The 15,482-nt window shown below is 36.6% G+C and overlaps 1 long non-coding RNA gene across 1 annotated transcript in view; it reads left to right on the top strand.

The window, feature by feature from the left end:
* LOC129531795 (uncharacterized) overlaps positions 1–14,342 on the top strand; it is a 52,318-nt gene extending 37,976 nt beyond the window's left edge. The window contains exon 6 of the long non-coding RNA XR_008677205.1: positions 12,653–14,342. This is a non-coding gene — a long non-coding RNA (uncharacterized lncRNA). The remainder of the gene's footprint in view (positions 1–12,652) is intronic.
* The last annotated feature ends 1,140 nt before the right edge of the window (positions 14,343–15,482 follow it).

The following is a 15,482-nucleotide window of genomic DNA, read 5'->3' as shown; positions in this document are numbered from 1 at the left end:
TCTTTAAGAACTTACTCTTGAAACAAACATAGGTAGCTGAATCCCTTTGTGTTGAAGTCAATTATGTAACTGGAAGATTTCCAAGTTAGCTTCTCTGTAGAATCCAATGTTTGTTACAGAACAAGCAGTAAAATTTACGCTTATTTGTGTTGGGGTCAACTGTGTAACTGGGAAATTTCCAAATTAGCTTCACTGTAGAATTCAGTGTTGTTAAAGAATAAGCAGTAAAAACTGTGGTTTTTTTCTGATACACATATATATTATTAAAACTCTACAGTAACCAAAGCAATTATTTAGAACTTAGATCAAAGAAAGTGGGTTTTTTGGTCGGGGGATTGGAGGAGGCCAGTTATCACTGACCTTGGTGATTATAAAAACCAGACTTCCTTTCAGTTGGTTTTATTATTGTGTTTAAATTCTCTACCAGCAATACATCTCCTGTTGCTTGCACCCAGAGCTTTCTAGCTGCCCCATCTTTAGTATGCTATCACAGTAAAGTGCACAAGGATATAAAGCCATAAAAAAGCACCAAGAATGGGAGTTACAGCCATTTAGAAAATCTTGAACAACAGGCTTATACTGCCTACTAACACTGGATGCAGGAGGAGGTTCCAGCTCAGGAAATGCTTAGGAGGAAGACCACCACATAAGTTTTTCCTGTATAATATTTTGGAATAAGCAATGTAGAGAGAATGGGAGAAGGGGCAGAAATTGAGATGATGAGTAAAGAGCCACCTGTGGAATTCTGCTGGGTCAGGAGATAATCCCTTCTCCACTCTCTCTGCCCCATGCCACAGCAGTGTCTTCCCCCATGAAGGCCTGGGAAATGCTCCCAAAGGAATTAAGCAACCTGCTTGGGAATAATTTGCACCTACATGAAAGTTGGTCCCTCAAAGCTGGCTCTCTTCGTTGTGGCCCAGCAGAGGAAGAGACAGGGCAGCCTGACTGAGGTGAAGCCTGGCAGTCAGCACACCCTGAATTCAAATTGCTGTCTCCCTGTGGAGGGGCACCTGAAGCAACAGAGGAAACCACGTCATCTGCCTTTACTAATCAACAGTCTTTCATGCTTAAATATGAATTACAATCAAGGCTCCTGGAAAACTTGCAGAGAACCAGCTGTTCAGAAAAGAAGGAATAGGATGGAAGAAAGAACTGAGAAGCAAACATTGGATACCCTAGAAAAGAGAAACAAACATCAAGAGAATTCTAATTAATAGTGTCCAAGAGCTGTAAGAAGAGTGGACATCCAGAAAACAAGAACAGGTGACTAAAAAAATACATAGTAAAAGAAAAGGAAAGAGTTCATAGAAATAAAAACATTATTTAATAGAAGGGCCACAAGAAGTTCAGGAAAGCTTTCAGAATATAAAAAAAAGAGAGAAAATAAAATGTAAGGGATAATTGTACATTTAACATGTACATGTTTTATTTTTCTCAAAACATCTGATATTACATCAAATAATTAATAGCATTAATATTCATAAATGACAGATTAGAATCTAAGAAGTGAAGTATTACAGTCTGATTCTCCAGATGTCTATACCTTATCACAGAATCAGAGAACATCAGTGGTTAAAAAAAAAAGGTGGAAATCATCTCAGTAGTTTTCAAAGAGTATTCCACTAAGACCTAAGATTTGGTAAAATTTTATCAGCAGGTTTTAAGGGAAGCTGAGCAGACAAAGCCCCACACCCTTGTGTATAATTTAACCAGGTGATTTCTGTTTCGTGTTTTTGTACTGGGGTTCTACGTGCAACCTCATTTATAAAGGAGTTATTTACTAGAGAACTAGGCTGAGCATGCAGAGCTAATACGAATGTGGTCTCATTTAGACTATACTTTTAAACTATATGCTCATCATTCATGTAGAAATACTGAAAGCTGCATGAGGGGACAGAAAAATAGGGCTGTTAGAGCCTCAGCCTCCCCTCTATTGTGCCAGGCATCTTGGATGGAACCCAAACTTGCCGTTTTACAGAATAAAAACTCTGTGGTAAACCAGCTTCCCTCTCCATAGAAGAGTTTATCCTCCATCTGTTCTTTCTTAAGCATTCTCCTTGGAAATCTCACCCAATATCCCAAACGGCTTACTCTAAGATCACAGGCAGTACCCTTCCTGAGTGAGGTTCTGATAAATTGTGTTTTCTCCATCTTATTATATTTCCATTGCTGTTTTTACACCTCATTTAGATTGATATCCTGGGCAGCTACTTAGTGGCCAGCCCCATCATCTGGCTCAGTGTGTTCAACACAAATGTTTGATAATCACAAATCGGAATCAGATCTCTTGCTCACAATTGTGGAAAGGAGACCTGGAAGACAAAATGACCTAACTAAAGTTACAGACTTTCCTGTTATATTTGACGTTGCTGTTATGCTTTCTTACAGTTTCACTTGGCTACGTTTTTTCTTCTTAAATGGATGTCAGCTACCTTGGTTAAGGATCGTCGGCTTAGATTCTTTTTCTAACTCTCACAGCACGGTGTTAAGAATAAAACAAGTGACCAATAAGTACTTGTTGATAAATTCTTTTAAGATAGTTTTTAAAAAGAAAATAAGTGTCCACTTTCAAGTAGGAGGCAGTAGAATGTAATAGCTCAACATTTCTGCTGCAATGATTAAGGAAAAAATTGACAAAGATTCAAAGATAATATTTTTAGAGGCATCAGACAACTGTAGAAGCAAAAATGGCTAAATTGCCTAAATTTCCAAAGAAGAAAATATCCTTTTTACAGAAAGTGGGCAAATGCTGGTCATTTTCTACCTTAGCAGCATTTGCCAATCATGGGAGCTAGCCAAGGTAGAGGTACTTTACTAAAGGGGGGAAAAAACCCTCAGAGTTTTGATAGTCATGCTGACAATGTTGAAGGATTGGAATCCTAGTCAAGCCCCAAACATACAACTGATTTTCCCCATGGGACATCTGCAGAAGTTTGGGAAAGTGCAAATGGCTGGTAACAGAAATTAAAAAGTGATTGCCTCTGTTGGCAAGTTTTAAGGGAGGAGATTGATTGGAAAGGGATATGAGATAACTTTGGATGGTGAAGAATATATTATGTCACTCGTTTTGAGAAGAAGTTGCACAGATGTACCTAATTGCCAAAACTCATCCAACTATCATTTGAGATCTGTGCACTTTATTTATGAAAATTATATCTTCATTAAATATGTAAATATAGTAAGAAGGGGAATACTGGGTCAGCAATTGCAAGATTATCCTCAGAGTTCTGGACAAGGGATAAGGTCTGGGAATATCTGCAGTTCCTTAATTTTTGTCCCATCGTACGCTCATCACACAGCACTTTGTATTTTAGCTATTTTTTTCTATGTATTAATCCTATTTTCCTATGTGCATTCTTTGAAGCAAAAAAGTCTAATAATTAAAAGTGTTGCTGAGGATGTGAAACAACTGGAACTCTCCTTATTGTTGGTAAGAGTTTAAATTAGTACAATCACTTTGGAGAACACTGCGGTAGTATCTACTAAAACTAAACATATGCACACCTTATGATCCATAAATTCCATTCCTAGTTATATATGCAAGAGAAATAAACATATATAACCACCAAAACTCATATAATAGAATGTTCATAGGTGATTTATTTATAATAACCAAAAATATAAAAATAACTAACCACTAACAATAACACAGAAAAATAAGTAGCAATATTTTGTAGCAGATTGTAAAGAAATAACAGCAATATAAAGAACAAGCTATACATTATGACATTAATTAATTTCAGAAACACCAGGTTTAGCAAAAGAAGCAGGATAAAATAGAATAGAGGTATTGATTTGGAAGAGGCACAAGGGAGCCTCCCAGAGGGCTGAAATGTTCTACATCTTGCATATCTTGGTCAGTAGTATGTGTACCTCCGACACACACACATATGTATCTCCACCAAGTGAATACTTAACATACGTGAACTACACTGAAAAGTGTAAAAAGAAAAGAAATAAAGGAAAAGATAAAATAATTGTGATAAAAGAGAAAATAGTCTTGCATATATAACTGTTGGAGAAACTGGTTATCTCTTGTGAAGAAGCTAGAGCTTCTCTCAGGATAATGGATAATAATGGTGATAAGATGTATTCAAAGTCCTAGAGCGTTACTAGAGTAGTATATAACCAATTATATAGTGAGAAAATATGCCTCTGGTAATTGTCATATTGTCATAATAAAGAGATTTGTAGGAATGAACCCATACTATGAAAACATAACATTTATATAGCACCAAATTACCTGAAAGTCTATTTGTCTCTGTCCATGCATATTCACCTCCATTCACTCTTTTGCTGCTTTTTTTAATTTTTAAATTTTTTATTTCAATAGGTTTTTGGGGAACAGGTTGTGTTTGGTTACATGAATAAGTTCTTTAGTGGTGATTTCTGATATTTTGATGCACCCATCACCTGAGTAGTATATACTGTACCCAATGTGTAGTCTTTTATCCCTTGCCACCCCCACCCTTTCCCCTAAGTCCCCAGAGTACAATGTATCATTCTTATGCCTTTGTGTCCTCATGGCTTAGCTCCCACATATGCATGAGAACGTACAATGTTTGGTTTCCATTCCTCAGTTACTTCACTTAGAATAACCGTCTCCAATTCCATCCAGGTTGCTGCAGATAATTTTGTTCTTTTTTATGGATGAGTAGTATTCTCATCACATTTTCTTTATCCACACATTGATTGATGGGACATTTGGGCTGGTTCCATATTTTTGCAATTGCAAATTTTGATGTTGTAAACATGCATGTACAAGTATCTTTTTTGTATAATTACTTCTTTTCCTCTGGGAAAATATCTAGTAGTGGGGTTGCTGGATTAAACGGTAGATCTACTTTTAGTTCTTAAAGAAATTCCACACTGTTTTCCATAGTGATTGTACTAGTTTACTTTCCCATCAACAGTGTAAAAGTGTTCCCTTTTCACCACATCCACACCAACATCTATTATTTTTTGATTTTTTGATTATGGCCATTCCTGCAGGAGTAAAGTGGTATTGCATTGTGATTTTGATTTGCATTTCCCTGATAATTAGTGATGCTGAGCATTTTTCCATACGCTTGTTGGCCATTTGTATATCTTCTTCTGAGAATTTCCTATTCATGTCCTTAGCCCACTTTTTTATGGGATTGTTTTTTCCTTGATGATCTGAGTTATTTGTAGATTCTGGATATTAGTCCCTTGTCAGATGAATAGAATGTGAAGATTTTCTCCCACTCTGTAGGTTGTCTGTTTATTCTATTGATTATTTCTTTTGCTGTGGAGAAGCTTTTTAGTTTAATTAAGTCCCATCTATTTATCTTCGTTTTTGTTACATTTGCTTTTGGGTTCTTGGTCATGAAGTCTTTGCCTAAGCCAATGTCTAGAAAGGCTTTCGTGATGTTATTTTCTAGAATCTTTATGACTTCAGGTCTTAGATTTAAGTCTTTGAACCATTTTGAGTTGATTTTTGTATAGGGTGAGAGATGAGGATCCAGTTTCGTTCTTCTACATGTGGCTTGCCAATTATCCCAGCAACATTTGTTGAATAGCGTGTCCTGCCCCCTTTTATTTATTTTTTTTTTGTTCGCTTTGTCAAAGATCAGTTGGCTGTAAGAATTTGACTTTTATTTCTGGGTTTTCTATTCTGTTCCATTGGTCTATATGCCTATTTTTATACTGGTACCATGCTGTTTTTGTAACAATGGCCTTATAGTATAGTTTGAAGTCGGGTAATGTGAGGCTCCAGATTTGTTCTTTTTGCTTAGTCTTGCTTCGGATATGTGAGCTCTTTTTTGGTTCCATAAAAGTTTTAGAATTTTTTTTCTAGTTCTGTGAACAATGATAATGGTATTTTGATGGGAATTGCATCGAATTTATAGATTGCTTTTGGAAGTATGGTCATTTTCACAACAGTGATTCTACCCATCCATGAGCAAGGGATGTGTTTCCATTTGTTTGTGTCATCTATGATTTCTTTCAGGAGTGTTTTGTAGTTTTTCTTGTAGAGATCTTTCACCTCCTTGATTATATGTATTCCTAAGTATTTTTTTCCAGCTATGGTAAAAGGGGTTGCATTCTTGATTTCATTCTCAGCTTGCTCACTGTTGGTGTATAGCAGAGCTACTGATTTGTATTAATTTCGTATCCTGAAACTTTGCTGACTTCATTTCCCAGTTCTAGGAGCTTTTTGGATGAGTCTTTAGAGTTTTCTATGTATACAGTCATATCATCAACAAACAGCAACAGTTTGATTTCCTCTTTACTGATTTGGATGCGCTTTATTTCTTTCTCTTGTCTGATTGCTCTGGCTAAAACTTCCAGTACTATGTTGGATAGAAGTGGTGAAAGTGGGCATCCTTGTCTTGTTCCAGTTCTCAGTGGGAATGCTTTCAACTTTTCCCCATTTAGTATAATGCTGGCTGTGGGTTTGTCATAGATGGCTTTTATTACCTTAAGGTATGTCTCTTCTATGCTGATTTTGCAAGGGTTTTAATCATAAAGTGATGCTGGATTTTGTCAAATGTTTTTTCTGCATCTATTGAGAAAACTATGTGATTTTTATTTTTAATTCTGTTTATGTGGCATATCACATTTATTGACTTACATATGTTAAACTATCCCTGCATCCCTGGTATGAAACCCACTTGATAATGGTGAATTATCTTTTTGTTATGCTGTTGGATTCAGTTAGCTAGTATTTTGTTGAGGATTTTTGCATCTATGTTCATCAAAGATATTGGTCTGTAGTTTTCTTTTCTTGTTATGTCCTTCTCTCATTTTGGTATTAGGGTGATACTGGCTTCATAGAATGATTGAGGGAGAATTCCCTCTTTCTCTCTTTGAATAGTGTCAATAGCATTGGTACAAATTGTTCTTTGAATGTCTGATAGAATTCAGCCGTGAATCCATCTAGTCCTGGACTTTCATTCATTGGCAATTTTTAAATTACTATTTCAATCTCACTATTCGTTATTGGTCTGTCCAGAGATTCTACTTAGTACATCTTCTTGTTTTAATTTAGGAGGGTTGTATATTTCCAGAAATTTGTCCATCTCCTCTAGGTTTTCTAGTTTATGTGCATAAAGGTATTCATAGTAGCCTTGAATAATCTTTTGTATTTCTGTGGTATCAGTTGTAATAGCTCTCATTTTGTTTCTATTTGAGCTTATTTGGATCTTCTCTCTTCTTTTCTTGGTTAATCTCACTATTGGTCTATCAATTTTGTTTATCTTTTCAAAGAACCAGCTTTTTGTTTCATTTATCTTTTGTATTTTTTGTTTGTTTGTTTCCATTTCATTTAGTTCTGCTCTGATCTTTGTTATTTGTTTTCTTCTCCTGGGTTTGGGTTTGGATAGTTCTTGTTTCTTCAGTTCCAAGAGGTGTGACCTCAGATTGTCTATTTGTGCTCTTTCAGACTTTTGATGTAGACATTTAATGCTATGAACTTTCCTCTTATCACTGTTTTTTCTGTATCCCAGAGGTTTTGATAGATTGTATCACTATTATTGTTCAGTTCAAAGAATTTTTTAATTTTCGTCTTGATTTCATTGTTGACCCAATGATCATTCAGGAGCAGGTTATTTAATTTCCATGTACTTTCGTGGTTTTGAGGGTTCCTTTTAAAGTTGATTCCCAATTTTATTCCAGTTTTGTCTGAAAGAGTATTTGATATAATTTTGATTTTCCTTTTTTTTTTTTCTGAGACAGAGTTTCACTCTTGTTGCTCAGGCTGGAGTGCAATGGTATGATCTCAGCCCCCTGCAACCTCTGCCTCCCTGGTTCAAGTGATTCTCCCGCCTCAGCCTCCCAAGTAGCTGGGATTACAGGCATGTGACACCATGCCCAGCTAATTTTTGTGTTTTTAGTTGAGGTGGGGTTTTGCCATGTTGGCCAGGCTGGTCTTGAACTCCTGACCTCAGGTGACCCGGTCACCTCAGCTTCCCAAAGTGCTGGGATTATAGGCGTCAGCCACTGCACCGGCCATAATTTTGATTTTCTTAAATTTACTGAGACTCATTCTGTGGCCTATCATATGGTCTGTGTTGGAGGACATTCCATGTGCTAATGAATAGAATGTATATTCTTCAGTTATTTCGTAGAATGTTCTGTAAATATCTGTTAAGTCTATTTGTTGTAGGGTATAGTTTAAGTCCATTGTTTTTTTGCTGACTTTCTGTCTTGATGACCTGTTTAGTGCTGTCAGTGGAGTATTGAAGTTCCCCACTATTATTGTGTTGCCATCTATCTCATTTTTTTTGAGGTCTAGTAGTAATTGTTTTATAAATTTGGGAGCTTCAGTGTTAGGTGCATATATATATATATATATAATATTTTCCTGTTTGACTAGTTCTTTTATTGTTGAATAGTGTCCCCCTTTGTCTTTTTTAACTGCTGTTGCTTTAAAGTTTGTTTTATCTGGTATAAGAATAGCTACAACTCACTTTTCATGTCCATTTGCATAGAATAGCTTTTTCCACCCCTTTACCTTAAGTGAATGTTAGTCCTTATGTTTCAGGTGAGTCTCCTGAAGACAGCAGAAACTTGGCTGGTGAATTTTTATCCATTCTGCCATTCTGTATCTTTTAAGCGGAGCATTTAGGCCGTTTACATTCAATATTAGCATTGAAATGTGAAGTACTATTCTATCCATCATGCTATTTGTGGCCTGAATACATTTTTTTTCATTGTGTTATTTTCATATAGATCCTGTGAGATTTATGCTTTAAGGATGTTCTATTTTGATGTATTTCAAGGATTTGTTTCAAGATTTGGAGCTCCTTTTAGCAGTTCTTATAGTACTGGCTTAGTAGTGGTGAATTCTCTCAGAATTTTTTTGTCTGAAAAAGACTGTATCTTTCCTTCATTTATGAAGCTTAGTTTCACTGGATACAAAGTTCTTGGCTGATAATTATTTTATATAAGGAGGCTAAAAATAGGTACCTAATCACTTCTAGCTTGTAGGGTTTCTGCTGAGAAATCTGCTGTTAATCTGACAGCAGATTTCCTTTATAGATTACCTGATGCTTTTGCCTCACAGCTCTTAAGACTCTTTCCTTTGTCTTGACTTTAAGTAACTTGATGACTATGTGCCTAGGTGATGATCTTTTTGTGATAAGTTTCCCAGGTGTTCTCTGAGCGTCTTGTATTTGGATGTCTAGATCTCTAGCAAAGCCAGGAAATTTTCCTCAATTATTCCCTCAAATATGTTTTCTAAACTTTTAGATTTCTCTTCTTCCTCAGGGATACCAATTATTCTTAGGTTTGGATGTTTAACATAATTCCAGACTTCTTGGAGGCTTTGTTCATTTTTTTCATGCTTTTTTCATTGTCTGTGACAGATTGGATTAATTCAAAAGCCTTGTCTTCAAGCTCTGAAGTTCTTTCTTCCACTTGTTCAATTCTATCGCTGATACTTTCCAATGCATTTTGCATTTCTCTAAGTGTATTCTTGATTTCCAGAAGTTGTGATTGTTTTTTATTTATGCTATCTATTTCACTGAAGTCTGCAGTGGTGATCCAGTTTCTTCAAAGGGTCTGTGGATTCTCTTGGTTTTCCTGGTATGTTCCTGTGGTAGTTCTTGGAGCACAAGTTCACAGTGTGAGTCTTCACATACTTCTCTGTCCATGCGAGCAGGAGCTGCAAGCTAGTTCTGCCTCATATATGCCATCTTAATCCTCCACTTTTTAACCCATTTTGAGCTGATGTTTTCTCAGTCACTACAGTGGCATTGGTTACGCTGAGTAATTAATAAACTCATCAATTACCTCTGAGTTTTCATTCCTGTATTTTTTAATGGATTTTGCTGAGTGCCTACTATGTATTAAGTACTGTAGGAGGTGTTTGGGATAAGATAAATAGGTCCTGGTTGTCACAGAATGTATACACTGAAGGCATATGACACAGTGGTGAGAGCAAGTTCCAGCAGCCAGGATGGCTAGGTTTGAATCCCACTCTTCACCTTACTTGTTATGTGACCTTGTGAAAACTGCATGATTTTTTTTCCCTTAATTTCTTCTGCTTAGAAATGGAGATAACAATACTATTGTTAGTTGTCTGTTGTTGGCTTTGCGCCATTACCACCAGGCCCTTTTAAGGCTGAGAACTGACTTCCCAGAACCCCCTTCTCTGGATAGTTCCATGCTAGAATTTTCCATTACAAGAAACTCATGTGAATTTAGAAGACAGAAGTAAATCAAAGGCCTGTTCTCAGAAGTTCATGGCAGTCAGACACAACAGGATTCCAGATCTCTCTACAAGCTCTCACTTTGTGATTAAGACTTCCCTGATATGCCCACGATCAGTGGATTTCTCCCTGCTCTCCACTGCTTCTGCCACTGCCTCCAAATCTTCACTTCTCCAGATCCTCCCACATAAAACTCCTATATTAATTCCATTTTCCCATAGTAGCTTCATTTTCCTGAAAGAACCCAGATGGATACAGGTACCTACATGATAGTATCACTGAGATGATTGAGTTAATACATGAAATAGCACTTAACATAGCGTTTGGCACAAGGCAAGGACTGTCTTATTCCTATTATGATACGTGATATCAAGGAAATAAAATATAAAGCAATAGGATGATGAAGACAGAGTGGTGGAGGGATAGAGTGGTCAGGGAAGATTACTCTGAGCATATGATATTTGAATAGAGTCATGAAAAATAAGAATGGAAAAGCCATGCTAACATTTGGGGAAAGGAAAGAGCAAGCAAAGAGCTTGCTGCATCTTAGGAAGAGAACAAAGGACAATGGAGACTAAAGAAGGCAGTGTCATGAGATGGGTTAGAGAGAGATCATCTCATGGATGACAGATTTGGCAGGTTCTTGTAGGTCATGATAGAATATAGATTTTTTTCCCTGCTTATAAGGGGAGGTGATTAAAAGTTTATAAGCAGATAAGTGGCATGATATAATTTGTTTTAACTAGAGTCTTCTGGTTGTAATTTAAGGTTAGAATAGAAGCAAGAGAACAGTTAAGAGGCTGTCACAGCAGAGAGTTGTTGGTTTGGGCTCGGAAGATGAAGATGGCAATGGAGAACCACAGAGACACAAGCTTCAGGGAAGTTGTTAGCAGGGTAGGCTGACGGTTGGATATGCGGAGTAGCAGAAAGCCTTTCCTCCACATTCATCAAGAGTTTAACTCCCTAGACTTCCAGGACATTGCCTTCTCCTAGTTTTCCTTCTGTTTTCCAGATTTCTTCTTCCCTTGCTCTCATTCTTCTATTATTCCCTAAATACGTTCCTTTGCCCCTTCTTTCCCCTACCCATTCCTTTGTACTCTCCACAGTGCTTCATTCTTTTTTCCCTTCCTTTTTATCTTTACACCGGGTGCTTGGAATAGGGAAAACACTTCTTCCCCTGCCTCAATTCACAGATTTCTATCCCTATCTCAGACCACTCTCCTGATAACTAGATTCAATTACCAATTAGACATCGCTGTTTGGTCCCACAAGTGCTTCAGATTCAACATATGCTAAACTGAACTAGGTCTTCTCCTAAACCTTCTCCTGTGTTCCCTCTGTTGTTTAACAACACTACTAAGCATCTAATCATCCAAGCCAGAAAACTGGGGGCCATCCTAAAATTTTTTTCTCACCTCTCAATATCTAATCAGTCACAAAGTCCTGTCAACATTATCTCCTCAATACTTCCCACATCTTTCCCCAGCATCCATCTTCATTGTTACTTCCTTAATTACAGTCATCCTCTTCCTTTTAAATATCCCAACTGATTTCTCTCTTTCAGTTTTATTTCTTCAAATGTGGCCTCTATCCTGCCTCTTGAGTGGTCTATGTATTACTCCATTCTTACTTTTCCTCTTCTTAAAACTTCCATTTGTTCCAGTGCCTCTGGGATAAAACACAAGTTGCTCACATGGAGTACCAGACAGTCTGTGATCTCTACCTGGCTTGTAGCATTCACCTCATCTCCCATGACAGCTACACTGAATTATTTAAGTTCTCCAAATTTTCCTTATTGTTCTATGCCAGCTCAAGCATTTCCTCCACTAAGAAGTCTTCTCTCATTCTCACAGTTATGTCAGTCTTCTTCATTTCAAAACTTTACTGTGTCCATTTCTGTTACATACCACTAGTTTTATACTGTACAATAGCTAATTGTTTGATTATTGCCATCATTCACTTTTATTCCCGTTTCACAGCTCCTATTCTGCCTGTATTCCCTGTATACACAACCATTCTAATGTGTTTGTATTGCTTTGACAAAATGTGATTCTTTTGTTTTGTGTTTATTTTTAATTTATGTAAATGGTATTGTGTTACATTTCACTGTTTCCTTTTAAAATTAATCATATGTCTTTCTAATGCATCCATGTTGGTATGTGGCAGCTAGCACATTGCTCCTAAGAGGTTACTTATAATATTACAAGGTGAACACACCCACCATATTTTATCTACATATTCTTCAAGCTATGCACAACCAGAACGCCTTCTGCTCCCAGCCACCAAAACTAAGGCAGCAATGAACATACTTGTCAATGTCTCTCTTTTGTAAATTGATGCAATTTGGTCTACAAAGAGAACATATACACCAGAAAAGCTGATTAAAAAGTAAGTCTCATTTTTCAAATCAAATCTGCCATCTTTTTCTTCATGCTAATTAATAAATTGTATGCTTGATGTATCCATCTTGTTTTTAGGTTAGCGTATTAAGTCTCTGAAGCTGATTAACGGCTTAACTCAAGTTTTTGCACCTGCAGACCAGTGACCCCCCCCCCCCCCCCCCCCGCAAGGCATCTGTTTGACATCTCTTTAATTTTATTAGTGGCTTATGGACAAAATCACTTGACTTAAACTTTTTCAAGTGTAAGTTATTTGGATTCACAAGAGCATTTTTCTCCCTGTTATAAATCAATGAACCCAGTTAAGATTAACTGCCTACACGTGAGCTTCAAAAGATCTTCTATGGCCAGGCAAAGTTGAAAGAAACACATAATTCCATAACATGCTAAACACAAGTTGATCAAAGTTTTTGGAGCTGGTTACTTAATGCTGTACTTCCTCATTCTCAAACAATCTGATTTCAAGTAGTTTGTGTCTAAAACATATATTACTAGACCGCAAACATTCATCCTTTGGAAGAAAAATCATTTCTGTATCTTAACTGGTCAAAATCTATGTTTCAACAGACCTAAACTAAACTCTGGGCTAAACATTCCTGAACCTAATTTGTGAAATTCCATAATGTTTGGAGATTAAAGCAAAAAGAAATGAAAATAAAAGAAACATAGCTAATGATTCATTTTAAACATGAAAACTTCCTATATAGAATAATCATGGAATCCTGGAAGCAAAAGGAATCATAGGCCTTAGATATTAAACAGTGTGTTGGGGGGGGGCATTGTTCAAATCCTTGGAATTCTAAGGAAATGTAATGGGTGGGGGCAGTCATTGCAGCGGATGGGGGAGTTGAGGAGACCAATAAGGTAGGGTACAACCAGTCTTCCTTTTACACATACATATTTTAAATTTTATGCTTTCATGTAAGAGATCATTTGAAAAAAATTACACTACTTGAAAATAAATTGAAAGTCTCTGATCTAGTCCAGTATTTCACACAAATCAGTATCTTCTATGACAACCTGGACAGGCAGTAATCCAATATCTGTTTGCACACTGCTGTCATTGTGAGTTCACTGTCCTGAAGCAGCTCATTTCCATATCAGATATCTCAAGTTCTCGGGATGCTTATTTCTTCTAGAGTGCCATATTTAACCCCCTGTAACTTCTATGGCCTACTTATCTTCTCTGAAATAATACAGACTTTCTATCTGTTACCTCCCTCCCTTATGTGTTCTTTCACAAATGGATAAACTGTGAATGCTGTTTTGTGCAGGCTAACCAATCTCAGTTCCTCAAATATATACCTTTTGAATTGGAAGAATCAATATCATTAAAATGACCATACCACCCAAAACAATGTATAGATTCAATGCTACTCTTATCAAATTACCAATGTCATTCTTCATAGAATTAGAAAAAATTAGTCTAAAATTCATATGGAGCATAAAAAGAACCCTAACAGCCAAATCAATCTTAAGCAAAAAGGCCAAAGCTGGAGGCATCACACCACCTGACTTCAAACTATAATAACCAACACAGCATCGTACTGGCACAAAAGCAGAGACATAGACCAATGGATCAGAATAGAAAACTCAAAAGTAAAGCAGCACACTCACAAGCATCTGATCTTCGACAAAGCCCACAAAAACAAGCAATGGGGAAATGACTCCCTAGTCAATAAATGGTCCTGGTATAACCGGCTAGCCATTTGCAAAAGAATGAAGCTGGACCTTTACCTTTCACCATATAAAAAAATAATTGTAAAGGTTTAAATGTAAGACCTCAAACTATAAAAATCCTAGAAGAAAACCTAGGAAATACCCTTCTCAACATCAGCCTTGGCAATGGATTTTGGCTAAGTCTCCAAAAGCAATTGTAACCAAATCAAAAATGTGGGACTTACTTGAACTAAAGAGCTTCTGCACAGCAAAATAAACTATCAATAGAGTAAACATACAACATACAGAATGAGAGAAAATATTCACAAGCTATGCATCCAACAAAGGTCCAATATCCAGGATCTATAAGGAACTTAAATCAACAAGAAAAAGACAAATAACCCCATTAAAAAATGGACAAAGGACATGAACAGTTTTCAAAATGAGACATATAAGTGGCCAGCAAATACATCAAAAAATGATCATTACTACTAATCATTAGAGAAATGCAAATCAAAACCACAATGAGATATCATCTCACACCAGTCAGTATGGCTATTGTTTTTGTTTTATTTGTTTTTTTTCAGTAGCAGAATTGCTATTATTGAAGTCAGAAAACAACTGATGATGGCAAGGCTGTGGAGAAAAGGGAATGCTTATACACCATAGGTGGGAATGTAAATTAGTTCAGCCACTATGGAAAGCAGTTTGGAGATTTCTCAAAGAACTTAAAACAGAGCTACCATTAGACCCAGTAATTCCATTACTGTGTGTATACCCAAAGGAAAATAGATTATTATACCAAAAAGACACATGCAGTTATATGTTCATCACCACACTATTCACCATAGGAAAGACATGGAATCAACCTAGATGCCCATCAGTAATGGATTGGATAAAGAAAATGTGGTACATACACACCGTAGAATACTACATAGCCATAAAAAAATAATGAAATCACATAATCTGCAGCGACATGGATGCAGCTGGAGGCCATTATTCTAAGCAAATTAATACAGGAACAGAAAACCAAATACTGTATGTTCTCCTTTATAAGTGGGAGCTAAATATTGAGATGCATGGACACAAAGATGGAAACAATAAACACTGAAGACCATTATACCAGAGTGGGGAGAGAAGGAGGCATTTGTGGGTTGAAAAATCTACCTATTGGGTACTAAGTTCACTACCTGAGTGAAATATACCCATGTAATATGCTTGCACATGAACCTCCTGTATCCAACATGAA

Source organism: Gorilla gorilla, chromosome 12 (assembly GCF_029281585.2).
Source record: "Gorilla gorilla gorilla isolate KB3781 chromosome 12, NHGRI_mGorGor1-v2.1_pri, whole genome shotgun sequence".
NCBI lineage: Eukaryota > Metazoa > Chordata > Mammalia > Primates > Hominidae > Gorilla > Gorilla gorilla.
The sequence above is the reverse complement of the archived record's forward strand: the minus strand, read 5'-3'. Positions and strand labels throughout refer to the sequence as shown.